The sequence below is a fragment of the Petaurus breviceps genome, unplaced genomic scaffold (genome assembly GCF_028583685.1).
Source record: "Petaurus breviceps papuanus isolate PSGF00001 unplaced genomic scaffold, PetGlider_PUasm1.0 129, whole genome shotgun sequence".
In the NCBI taxonomy this organism is placed as follows: Eukaryota; Metazoa; Chordata; class Mammalia; order Diprotodontia; family Petauridae; genus Petaurus; species Petaurus breviceps.
This window is the reverse complement of record NW_027185665.1, coordinates 12,370,012-12,382,205: the sequence shown is the minus strand read 5'-3', so window position 1 is coordinate 12,382,205 and position 12,194 is coordinate 12,370,012. Positions and strand designations below refer to the sequence as shown.

The window sequence follows — 12,194 nt, the reverse complement described above, 5'->3', positions numbered from 1 at the left end:
ACCCAATATTTTCCTGAAGGCAAAGAACTGATTAGAAATAGAAATGAGCATCATTTTTTTTTTCCTCAGCAAGAGGTTAATTCTCAGGATCTTTAAGGAAACCAAAAATGAACTTCAATAAAATACGGCATCATCAGTAAGGCAGGACTAGGCATTTCTGTAGCCAATAGTGTGTTATATACATGAGGATAAGAATGACTTACATCTGTAATTTCTAATTTATAGACCTATAGCATGGGTTGATGCTTTTAGTATCTCAATGATGGATCATATAATCTGGTAAAGATTTCTTAAAATATGAATTTCATTTGTGTCTTCCTGTCAAGAAAAACTCTGGCTTTACTGCTCTCTTTTTATTATCTAAAAGATGGGCTTTTTTGCTTTCAGGAAAACCGAAGAAAACATTGGATTATTTAAAATGAAATCATTAATAGTTAACAATGCTTAGTACTGTTGGGAGTAAATGAAACAGCAGCTTCAGTGTTTGCTTCCAGAGCTCTTAGTGCACAGACAGTAAGGGGGTCAAATAACTGGTCATAAAGAGATTACAGGGGTATCTTTGCTAGCATGAGAGGGGGCCATTGCACTATTATTTTGCCCACACTCACATCCAAGTCAGAGTCATGGTGGCAGTCCCAAGGAAAGGAAGAACACTAGCATGTCAGGGCTTGTGGCCACAGTGGAGCAGGGAAACCGTTCCATGACAGAAAAGAGCGCTTGTGGTCTCTCACAGCCCAGAGCATGAGCCAAAAGAGTAATAAATATGTCTCTTTAGAACATACCATTTTTGAAAAACTTAAAGCTTACAGGTTCCCAGAAATATCTCTGAAAACAGCTGTACAAAATCTCTGGAGCTTAAGACACTGCACTCTCCACCCTGGTATAAGAGCTCCACTATAGCAAAGAGTTAAAAGTCAAGAAATATACTGGGGGAAATGATCAAACAGAAAACAGAAACAAACAGAAAAAAAACATAAAAGGATGAGCCAAGAGTACTAACCAGATGTCTATTTGCAACAGTCTTGGTGAAAGGAAACTGTTGCTGTTAAGAAAAGGCTACCCATATGGGATCTTTTTGGAAGACAGACATGACAAGATTTGGTAATGGATTGGCCTATGGAGAAAATGTGAGAATGGGTTTGAGGATGACATACCAATGCCACAAGCATGAATGACTAGGAGGATAAGGAAGATCAAGACACATACTCAGAAAAAGATGGAAAAGTTAAGATTTCTATATTCAAAGCCTCCAAGAAAAATATGACTTGGTTTCAGGCCATGAAAGAGTTCAAAAATGATTTTACAAATCGAGTAAGAGAGAAAGAGGAAAAATTAGGAAGAAAAATGGGAGTGGTACAAGAAAATCATGAAAAAAGTCAACACTCTGGTAAGAGAAGCACAAAAAAATTATAAGGAAAATAACACTTTAAAAAAAATAGGCCAAATGGTAAAAGAGGTACAAAAATCCAATGAAGAAAATAATTCCCTGAAAAGCTGAACTCACTAAATGGGGGGGAAAAGGCACAAATATTCACTGAAGAAAGGAACTACTTAAAAATGATATTGAACAAATTGAAAAGGGAGTACAAAACCTCACTGAAGAAAATAATTCCTTAAAAATTAAAGATTTGACAAGTGGAATCTAGTGACTCTAAGATCCACCAAGAAACAATAAAACAAAACCAAAAGCATTTAAAAAAAAATAGAAGACAAAGGAAACTGACCTAGAAAATAGACCCAGGTGAGAGGTTTAAAAAATGAACTTCTTGAGAGCCATGATAAAAAAACAGTCTGGATATCATTTTAAGAAAAGTTGCTTTGATATTCTAGAACCAGAGTGTAAAATAGAAATGGAAAGAATTCACCAATCGCTTCCTGAAAGAGATCCCAAAATGAAAACCCCCATGGTATTATAGCCAAATTTCAGAGCTCCCAGACTAAGGAGAAACTATTACAATCTGCCAGAAATTCAAGTATCATGAAGTCACAGTCAGGATAACACAAGATTTAACAGCTTCTACATCAAAGGATTAAAGAAGCTAGGATTAAAACCCAGAATCACCTACCCCACAAAACTGAGTATAATTCTTCAGGGGAAAAATAGACATTTAGTGAAGTAGAGGACTTTTGAGCAATTCTGATGAAAAGACCAGAGCTGAATAGAAAATTGGACTCCCACATACACAACTCCAGAGCAATATAAAATGGTAAATAAGAAAGAGAAATCATAAAGGGCTTAATAAGGTGAAACTCTTCCCACTCCTACATATGAAGATGATGCTTGAAACTCATAAGAGCTTTCTCATTATTGGGACAGTTAGAAGGAGGATGCATATGTGTGTATGTGTATGTATGTTTACATATATGTGGATGTATGTGTATGTAAATATACATGTGTATACACACACAGGGGCACAGCTGTAAGTTTAATATGAATAGAGAAAGAAAGAAGAACGAAATCAGTTTACAGCATGGTCTGAAATAAACAGAATGATAAAGGTTCCTGAAGTAATGGGGGATATTTGAAGCTTTGTAAAATTACTCCTTTCGGAGTTTTAAAGGCACACATACCTCCTGATTAAATATGGCATTCGGAGAGTTAGGGAGGGTAATAATTATATTGGAATAATGGCAAGCACAAGACTATATCATGCTTTTCTCTTTTCCTTCCATACTCTTTCGTGATCATTTCAGCAGCTTCCAGAGTCCAGGTAGAACTTCTTTGCCAATGATTCCTATTCCTAGACATATTCTCATATCACCAATTGCTTTTTGGACTCCTGAGAATAGATGAAATGTTAGCATTGAAAATTCTAACTAATTATTTTTTGCCTCCAAACTTTTTTTTTATTCCCAATTTCTATGTTACTCTTACAAGCACCTTATCCTCCTTCTTATTCATGCTTATGGCATTGGTATGTCATCCTCAAACCCTTTTTCACATTTTCTCCATAGGTCCAATTCATTACCAAATCTTGTCATGTCTGTCTTCCACAAAGATCCCATGTAGGTAACCTTTTCTTAACTGCAACAGTCACATTTCACCAAGACTGTTGCAAATAGACATCTGGTTAGTATTCTCGGCTTGTCCTTTTGCCCAGTTCAATCCATCCTCTGATGAACAGTCAAAGTAGATTTCCTTTGGTCTAACCACATGGCCACCTAATCAATGGAATATTGTAGCTCCTTATTGCTTCCAGGAAAAAAAAAATGTTGATATCTACCTTTGGTATTTGAAACTTTTTGGAAACTATCCCCTTCCTACATTTTCTGTGTTGCTGAACTTCCCTGCTTCCATACACTTAATAATTCAGCCATAATTGTCTACTTGCTATTCAGCTCCATCACCTCTCTATATTCTGCCTTCTAATGGTCTGTGTTATCTCCCATAACTGGACTGCTGTCCCAGCCTCACTATCACATCTTTGTTTCCTTGTCTTCCTTGAGGACTCAGTTCAATTCATATCATCAGTAAAAAGAAATCCTCCCATCATCTATTGGTTCTTTCTCTTTAAGATTACCTGCTATCCACTCCGTATATAAATTGTATGTGACAGATTATTTGCATTTTGTGTTCTCTACCCATTAGAATGTACACTTCTTGAAGGAAGTAGCTATTGTTTTGGTTTAGCTTTGTTTTTGTCTTTCCCTGTACCTTTAGCACTTAGCATATTGCCTGGAACACAGTAAATACTTAACAAGTGTTAGCAGATAACAAATATAGAAATAATCACATAGGAAATCATATTTTCTGGTACATTTCCAAGCAATGGTTTTATGTTTTTCCTCTCTTCTCCTTTTTCATATATATATTTTTTGCTTTTTGTGGAGAGGGGAAGGCAGGGCAATTGGGGTTGTGTTTTGCCCAAGGTCACACAACTTGTGAGTGTTAAGTCACTGAGGCCAGTTAGAACTCAGGTTCTCCTGACTCCAGGGCTGATGCTCTATTCGCTGAGCCATTTAGCCACCCCTACTTTTTAAATTTTTGAAGGAAAGGAGGACCTTAGAGAACATGCAGTCTGACATTCTCATTTTGCATCTCTGAGGACTGAAGAGATTAATCAGGGAAGTAGTGAGTGTCAGGGTTCAGGATAGAGAATGGCTCTACTGATCTTTAGTATAATGTATATTTAGTGCATTTAGTGTAATGTCTATTTCAGCGTAACATCTTTTATTTTCCCTTTATTTGTCCGACCATGTTTTATTCCATTACCAGGGGAATGAGGAAGAAGTTGGTCCACTTCAAAAACTCACCTTCAAATTAAACTTCACTCTGCAATAGAATCAAGAAATACCAAACTGATCTCTTAGAAATGGACCTGGTTGACCACAACACAGCTGATCTTGAAATTTGAGTTTATGTTAAGGCTTGATTTTGAAAGAATCTAGCTCAGTTATTAAAATAGATGAATATATTAGTTATATACATAGATAGATAAAGCAAATGAAGGTTAGACAGATAGAAGAAATGAGATAAGATAGGCAGACAGAAAGAAGAATATAGATAGGTATATATCAATAGATGAAGACAGAAAGGTGGGTGGATTCCTTGTGTTTCATGACTGAAAATTAAACTCCCAATCATGATCATATACTGTGCATGAAAGGGTGTTGCCAATATTGAGTAGTTGATAGTAACGATTTCTCTGGTGAAATTATGTTGGCTCCAATTTTTTGTTTTAAAATTGAGTATATTCATTACTGGATAATCAACACTGTACAGAGGAAAGAACCCTATGTAAAAAGACTGAGACCTGTATTTAAGCCCTGGCCATAGTCTGACTGTGTGACATTGAGCATTTCACTTAATTTCTCTGAATTTCAATTTCCACATCTGCAAGATGAAGGAGTTGGATTTGATCCCCAAAATAATCCTTCTGGGTCTTAATCTATCAACATTTGAGTGTTGATTTAGTACCAAATCCATTTGCAGGAATTTAAAACTAGAATTGTTATGTATTTAGTAGAAATGTATTTGTATTTCATATCATAAAAGTAATGTAGTCCATTTTAACTTTTCTTCTCCTGATTAACAGTATCTCATCATCAATGAATAAACTCTTCAAAAATGCTTTTCAATGGTCTCAATGCCTAAAAGTTACTATGAAAAGCATCAGTTGATTCAGAAGGAGTTTTAGCTCTCTCCTTTCCTTTTCTGCCCTGCTGCTGCAGCCATGAGTATTCTCAGGCTTCAGAAGAGGCTTGCCTCTAGAGTCCTTCAATGTGGAAAGAAGAAGGTATGGCTTGACCCCCAATGAGACCAATGAAATTGCCAATGCCAGTTCCCACCAGCAGATCCGGAAGCTGATTAAAGATGGGCTTATCATCTGGAAGCCCGTTACTGTTCACTCTCGTGCCAGATGCTGAAAAAATACTCTGGCTCTAAGGAAGGGAAGGCACACGGGTATTGGTAAGCGAAAGGGTACTGCCAATGCTCATATGCCTGAGAAGGTGACCTGGATGAGGCGAATGAGGATTCTTCCCCGTCTGCTTCAAAGATATCGTGAATCCAAAAAGATTGACCGCCACACGTACCACAGCCTGTACTTGAAGGTGAAGGGAAATGTGTTCAAGAATAAACGAATCCTGATGGAGCACAATCATAAACTAAAGGCAGACAAGGCCCAGAAGAAGCTCTTGGCTGACCAGGCTGAAGCTCGAAGGTCTAAGACGAAAGCCTCGGGAAGAGCGCCTGCAGGCTAAGAAAGAGATCATCAAAACTTTGTCCAAAGAGTAGGAGACTAAAAAATGATCCTCCCCTATCTCCTCTGTACATAGTACCCTTCTATTTGGCATATGCAATAAAAATGGACAACTGTCAAAATAAAAGTAGTTTTAGAAGAACAAATTATAATCATTCCTTAATTCTGCCCTCATAATAATAGGAAAATAATTAGAAATAACATATATATATATTCATCTCAAAAGGGTTAACTCATATAAAATTATCTAGAAAACTAAATGTGCTACATTTTCTTTCTAGAATAACAGAAATGTAGAAGACATACATGTAGCTTAATAGCTAATTGTTGCAGGAAATTCCACTGTAGTCACTGACAAATGGTCTTGAGAGACTTTAGTTTAAGACTATGGGAATTGTGAGAAGAATAAACTTAAAGTCCTTCAGTCTAGAGGTTCTTAACCTCTTTTTTTATTTGTCTGTTGGACCTATTTTGGCAGTCTTGTGAGGCTAATGAAATAATACTCAGAATAATGTTTTAAAAGCATGAAATAAAATGTATATCATTATAGGGAAATAAATTATTTTTAAACATAGCTATCAATGCTTTTTTCAAAAGTTCATGGAACCAGGTTAAGAACCCCTTTTTGAACTCAAGCATAAGTGAAGGAAAACATTGTCTATATTAATTATAGCACAATTGTCCTTTATGAAATGTTATTTTCCTTGTCAACCACTCGTTTCTGGTAGCCTATTTGTTAGACTATATATTGCTTACATCATCAACACGTATTGAGTGCCTACTGTGTACACTATCAAGTTTTGGGGATGAAGAGAGATCTAAGGTATCATAATTGTCTTCAGGTTGCTTATAAATAATTTGCAATCACATTAAGTTACTAATCTTTTGTTTAGACTGAGATTCTACAGATACTCAAAAGCACTACAGAATCTATATCTTTCAGCACAGTTGGCAGGCTTTCTTCAATTTGAAGCTGAGATGTAAGGCAGCTGCAGACACAGTGGGTCATGACAAGTAAGAACAGAGGAGAGCTGACATCTGGGTGTTGTAAAAAGTGCCAGTTTATATTATGTTTAAAGGACCAGGAGCATGCATTCCAGAGCAAGGAAAAAGAAGGCAATCCAATATGAAAAAGAAAAAGATTAAAGAATGATTTGCTGTCCTTTCCTGTTTCCAAATTTGCCTTTGAAATGTCAGGTTACCCAGCCTTCTGGCTTTTGCATTGTCATGGCAATATCCCTTAAGCATTAAACTTTATTTATTTATCTCTCTCTTTTATTGCTGAAAATAGTTTCTGGTCACATCTCTTCTTTATTGGGATAGAAACTGCCCCTCTCTCACTATTCAATGAAGAGGAAAAAAGCAAAAATCAAAACATGTGGTGTAATGGGGACAGAACAGGATAAAAAGCTATGCAAGTAGTCCCCAAAAGGCTTACCTCTTAGTACCATTGCAGCTTTGAAGGCAGCAGCCAAATTTGGGCTGTAAAATAAACATAAACAATAGGAATCTGTTTTTGTTCACTTGTCATTTTCCATGTACTTTGGGAGAAGATCTGGCCTTTTCCTAGATGAGTTTCTGGAAGCTTCTCTTCTCCCCCAAGAATTTAACTCCCTGCCCTCAATCTCACTCTCCACCTGGACAGTCCAGGGTTAGTTTTACTTCCACCCTTTCTCTTTACCTTCTTTCTCCCTCTCCTCTCTTAATATTCCCACCTTGCTCATGTTGAAACTATCTTTTGGGAAGAGAACTATCTTCTTCTCTATAGAAGGAGGTGGACAACATTTTGGGGTGCATAAGACTACAAAATCGCTACAGTAGGTGACCAAAGCAATTAAAAAAGAACACCATAATCCCAGGAAATGAGATAAGGTAGACATTTGAATGAATCTGTGGTTCTCCACTAACATTTGTGCCTAACATAAACTTTCTCTATAGGTAGTATTGTTGAATGGAAAAAGCATTAAATTTCAATCTGTGGTGATCAGCAATTAATTTGCTATCTCTAGACCTGTGTTTTCTAATCTTTAAAATGGAGATGATAATGCTTGCCTTAGTAACTCACAGTGCTGGTGAGAGAAAAATATCTTTTGTTTTAAGGGAAGGCAAATTATTACTTTAATATTTAAATATAACAATTTTTTTCTGGAATTAAAGTGAGTTAGATATACTTTAAAATGACTAGATCTTGCCCAGACACAGAGTTAACCTTGGTAAAAGTGGAAACAGTAAATTTATCAATATTTGCAATAAGAAAGCAGAAACTTGTTTCAGAACAACACATAAATCCTCACTTTACAATGACTTTGCCAGAGTTAAAATTTCAGTAGTATATGTAGTAAATTGTTTACATTTAGTTCTTCACCTTAAAATGAGAACGATTTCTCCTTGAAAAGTTCTCAGTAAACCTTCTACAAATGCTTCAGTCATCTCTGTGCCTTAGCACACATTAAAATTTTCCAATTTATGTGTGTATATGAACATACACACAAAAGACCTACCATTTAGGTAGTGCAAAATACTTGCCTAACAAAATTATGATGTGCCTCTCAGGATATGAACAATACACATATTTTATAGTTTTTACAAAACGTAAAATACAAATTTGTTTGAATGACATTTCTAAAAACTGGTTTTTTTTGCACTCCTGGTCACAAGGCCAATATCAGTTTCTCTACTGATTTTTGTTCTTGTTAAAGTATCCAAAAACCTTGAAAAATTACACGTTTTCATAAATAGTTTTAATCTGGAAACTAAGCTCGAACTTTTAATAGAATTTTCAAATTCTTTCAAAAACTATCATCAGTTCCCTATTTTGGTTGGAATTTTCAAAAGTGCTCCCCATCCAAAGTGTTGGAGCTTTTGGAGGGATGCTGAAATATAATGGATCACTAAACTTAGCCCTTGAATAATTTTCCTTTTAGCTTCACTTAAGTTTCAAAAGCTGATTTCTTCAACTTCATATTTCTGATGTTCTCAGTGTTTTTAAAAGGCTTTTTTTCCTGCTTGTGAATGATTTCAGATGATACAAAACCTGCCAAAAGTTATTTTCATTTCTTTTTGCAGAGGTGATCTTGTTTGATGGCATGTTACATTTGTTTTTCTCTCTATTAATCTCTGGTTGTTCACACAAATGTATGCTGAGAACAAATTGGCTAAGGGAGATGATAATCTTCTCAGACTTACCCATCTTTGACTTAAAAACTTCCTTCCTGGGCAGCTGTGAGGGAGGGTGGTGGGATTGGGCTGGCCACAACAAGATTAGTCTATGGGTTCCCAGGCGTGGCAGCTGAGCTTGTCTCCTTTACCCAGGTTTGGTAGCAGGGCTGGAGCAAAAGGATTCAGCAGGGGAGGTGGGGGGCACAGGATCCAGGGTCTTTTGGATTCTACTTTGCTGCTCCTGCCCTTGAGACTCACCCAGTGGTGGTAATTTGGCAGAGATTGTGGAACTGACCCTCCAGACTGGGCCTGACCTTTCTTGGGAACCAACAGTAAGGTTGCAGGTGGTTGCAGGTATCCGGGGGCTCTGGAGACAGGGTTGAGGTTGGGAGAGTGGGCCACTGTAGTGCTGTGGTATCCGGCAGTGGGTAGAAGGACCTTGGCCATCATGGGGAAATGTCCAAAATAAGTCACAAGGGCAAAGCTCAGAGGAACCAGGTTGTAGCCGAGGATGAGAAGCTTCAGTTGTGACCATCATGGAACTGGCAGGCAGGAGCAGTTAGGGGACAGAGGAAAAAGGAGAAAATAGAAGAGAAAGAAAGAAGAAAGTGACCACAAGACAGCAGGAGGCAACTATTGCTCCATGGAAGGGTATGAGAGTTTGGAAGGAACAAGAGCATAGCCCCTTGAAGGCTGGCCTCTGGAAGACTTTTTTAAAACCTTACTAAACTCCATCTCTCTTCCCCCTCCCATGCCCTAAGTCTCCCCCTCTTCCTCCCCATATTCTTCTCTCATCTCCCTGTCTCCTGGGGTTGATCTTATAATTTCCAAAGTATGACAAAGAAAAAAATCCCCATTAATGTTAAATTCAAGATCAAAGTGTTAGGATATGAAAAATGTCCCCATCTATCTTTTTTCCAAATTGATTTGTTTAGAGATTCATAATTCATTCCATATTTTTTGTTGTGATTTTGGGGGATGGGAAGGAATAGCTGTTTCTTTCTTCATCTGAGTTATTTCCTTAATTACTTACTAAAATGAACTTTATCATTAGTTAATCCTAGTAACCCATTGACTGCAACACGAAAGTGATCCAAAAATATGCTGAGATAAAGAAAAAGAGAATCATTGGATTAAAAGTTTGCCATAGAAAATACACAAAGATAATGCCCATACATTTGGAAGTTAATTATATTGCTAATTTTCTAAGTATTGTTTTAGGAACAATGATAAGACACTAGATCATACTTTATACCACATGTCCTAGATAAAAAATTAAGTATCTGTTTATCCCATGAGTAATCTGTGTTGCAAATATGTAAGCATTGATGAAATTTGCATGTCTTCTGATTCTGTATGTTTAGGCAGTTGTATTGCTTCTTTTTTTAATTTTACATTATTTTTCATTTACCACATGCATCTCCACAAGATTTTGAGTTACATATTTTCTCCCGGTTTTTCCCCTGCTTGCCACACCAAAACAGCAATTCCACTGAATACGCCCTCCCCCAATCTTCTGTGTCCTATATCCTCCCCTAATCCCCCTCCAACTTTTTGGTAGGGCAAGATGGATCTCCATACCCCAGTGCCTGTATATCTTGTTTCCCAGTTGCATGTAAAACTAATAATAATAATAATAATAATAATTTTTTAAACATTTTATTTTAAAACTTTGAAATCCAGATTCTTTTCCTATTTCCCTCGTCATCCACCTTTACTGGGAAGATAAACAATTCAATATAGGTTGTACATGAGTAGTTATGCAAAACATTTCCATAGTGGATATATTGTGAAAGACTGACTATATTTCCCTCCATCCTCTCCCACCCTCCACTTGTTCTGTTCTCTACTTTGACCCTGTCCCTTTTCAAAAGTGTGTGCTTCTAAATACCCTCCCCCACAATCTGCCTGCTGTTCTATCATTCCCCCTCTTATCATCTTTCCTCCTACTCTTCTGTAGGGTAAGATACCCAATTTAGTGCATATGCTATTCCCTCCTTAAGGCAATTTCAGTGACAGTAAGGTTGACCCATTCCCTTTTGCCTTCCTGTCCTTCCACTCCATTGTAATAGTTTTCCCTTGCCTCTTTTATATGAGATAATTTACCCTATTCTGTTTCTCCCTATCTCCTCTCATTATATTCCTCTCTCACCTCTTAATTTTATTTTTAAAATATCATCCCTTCCTATTCAATTGATCCTGTGCCTTCTCTCTATGTATACCTATATACATATATACACACACTCACATGTGTATTCATATGCACATATACACTCCTATATAGACATATATATGTATACATATATATACACATTTATATACTCCTATATAGACATATATATGTATACATATATATATATATACACATTTATATTCCCTTCAACTCTCCTCATACTGAGAAAAGTTTCATAAATTACAATTTCCACTTTTCCATGTAGGCATGTAAATAGTTCAACTTTGATGAGTTCCTTAAGATTTCTTTTCCCTATTTACCTTCTCATGCTTCTCTTGATTCTTATATTTGAATGTCAAATGTTCTATTCAAATCTGGTTTTTGTTTCATCAAGAATGCTTGAAAGTGGGTCGGCCAGGTGGTGCAGTGAGTAAGAGCGCGGGCCCAGCATCAGGAGACCCAGGATCTGTTCCAGCCTCAGATACTTGGTACCCACACAATATAACTGGCTGTGTAACCTTGAGCAAGTTACTTAACCCCAATTGCTTAAAAAAAAGTATGCTTGAAAGTCCTCTACTTCATTGAATGACCATATTTTCCCCTTAAAACATTATACTCAGATTTCCTGGGTAGGTGATTCTTGGTTTTAATCCTAGCTCTTTTGACCTCTGGAATATCATATTCCAAGCCATTCTGTACCTTAATGTAGAAGCTGCTAGATCTTATGTTATCCTGATTGTGTTTCCACAATATTTGTATTGTTTCTTCTTGGCTGCTTGTAATATTTTCTCCTTGATATGGCAACGTTAGAACCTAGCTATAATATTCCTAGGAGTTTTCTTTTGGAGATCTTTTTAAAGAGGCGATTGGTGAATTCTTTCAATTTCTATTTTGTCCTCTGCTTATAAAATATCAGGGCAATTTTCCTTGAGAATTTCTTGAAGGATGATTCCTAGGTTCTTTTTTTGATCATGGCTTTCAGGGAGTCCAACACTTTTTAAATTATCTCTTCTGGATCTATTTTCCAGGTCAGTGGTTTTTCCAATGAGATATTTCACATTGCCTTCTATTTTATCATTTGTTGGGGTCTGTTTAATAGCACCTTGATTTCTCATAAAGGCATTAGCTTCCATTTACTCCGATCTAATTCTGAAGGAATG

At 36.7% G+C, this 12,194-nt stretch overlaps 1 protein-coding gene and 2 pseudogenes across 1 annotated transcript in view; 2 read left to right on the top strand and 1 right to left on the bottom strand.

The window, feature by feature from the left end:
• Window positions 1-12,194, top strand: part of LOC138173606 (netrin receptor DCC) — a 1,060,615-nt gene that overhangs the window by 250,868 nt on the left and 797,553 nt on the right. The window lies entirely within an intron of this gene.
• LOC138173877 (large ribosomal subunit protein eL19-like) lies at window positions 5,175-5,823 on the top strand (annotated as a pseudogene).
• LOC138173511 (proline-rich nuclear receptor coactivator 1 pseudogene) lies at window positions 8,456-9,396 on the bottom strand (annotated as a pseudogene).